A 1,265-nucleotide genomic window follows, 5' to 3' on the forward strand; every position below is an offset into this window, starting at 1 on the left:
TTAAGTCCCATAGTGCTCAGAGCCATTTGAACCATTTTTTTGCTAACAGCTTCAGTTACTATCCCAAGCCTATAGTACGTCAAATGCAGTTTTACCTACATCAGCCTAATTCGCCTTTTCTTCCAAGGAACACTGTGGATGTTTCTAGCTTACATATTGTCGCAAGTCTGTTGTGCTTCCCAGAGTTTTTAATCTTCTTAAAGTAAATGGACTATTGTTGTCGTCGTTGTGGTCTTCAGTCCTGAGACTGCTTTGATGCAGTTCTCCATGCTACTCTGTCCTGTGCAACCTTCTTCATCTCCCCGTACCCACTGCAAACTATATCCTTCTGAATATGCTTAGTGTATTAATCTCTTGGTGTCCCTCTACGATTTTTACCCTCCATGCTGTCCTCCAATACTAAGTTGGTGATCCCTTGATGCCTCGGAATATGCACTACCAACTGATCCCTTCTTCTAGTCAAATTGTGCCAGTTCTATTCAATACTTCCTCACTAGTTATGTGATCTGCCCATACTTCTGTAGCACCACATTTCGAAAGCTTCTATTCTATTCTTGTCTAAACTATTTATCGTCGATGATTCACTTTCATACAGGGCTACACTCCATACAAATACTTTCAGAAACGACTTCCTGACACTTAAATATATACTCGATGTTAACAAATTTCTCTCCTTTAGAAACGCTTTCCTTGCCATTGCCAGTCTACATTTTATATCTTCTCTACTTCGACCATCATCAGTTAATTTGCTCCCCAAATAGCAAAACTCCTTTACTACTTTAAGTGTCCCATTTCCTAATCTAATTCGTTCAGCGTCAACCGATTTAATTCGACTACATTCCATTATCCTCGTTTTGCTTTTGTTGATGTTGAATGGTTCGAATGGCTCTGAGCACTATGGGACTTAACTGCTGTGGTCATCAGTCCCCTAGAACTTAGAACTACTTAAACCTAACTAACCTAAGGACGTCACTCACATCCATGCCCGAGGCAGGATTCGAACCTGCGACCGTAGCGGTCACGCGGTTCCAGACTGTAGCGCCTTTAACCGCTTGGCCACCCCGGCCGGCTTTTGTTGATGTTTATCTCTGTATCCTCCTTTGAAGACACTGTCCATTCCGTTCAGCTGCTCTTCCAGGTCCTTTGCTGTCTCTGGCAGAATTACAATGTCATCGGCGAACCTCAAAGTTTTTATTTCTTCTCCATGGGTTTTAATACCTACTCCCAATTTTTCTTCTGTTTCCTTTACCGCTTGCTCAGTATAC

Source organism: Schistocerca cancellata, unplaced genomic scaffold, assembly GCF_023864275.1.
Source record: "Schistocerca cancellata isolate TAMUIC-IGC-003103 unplaced genomic scaffold, iqSchCanc2.1 HiC_scaffold_785, whole genome shotgun sequence".
Classification (NCBI taxonomy): Eukaryota; Metazoa; Arthropoda; class Insecta; order Orthoptera; family Acrididae; genus Schistocerca; species Schistocerca cancellata.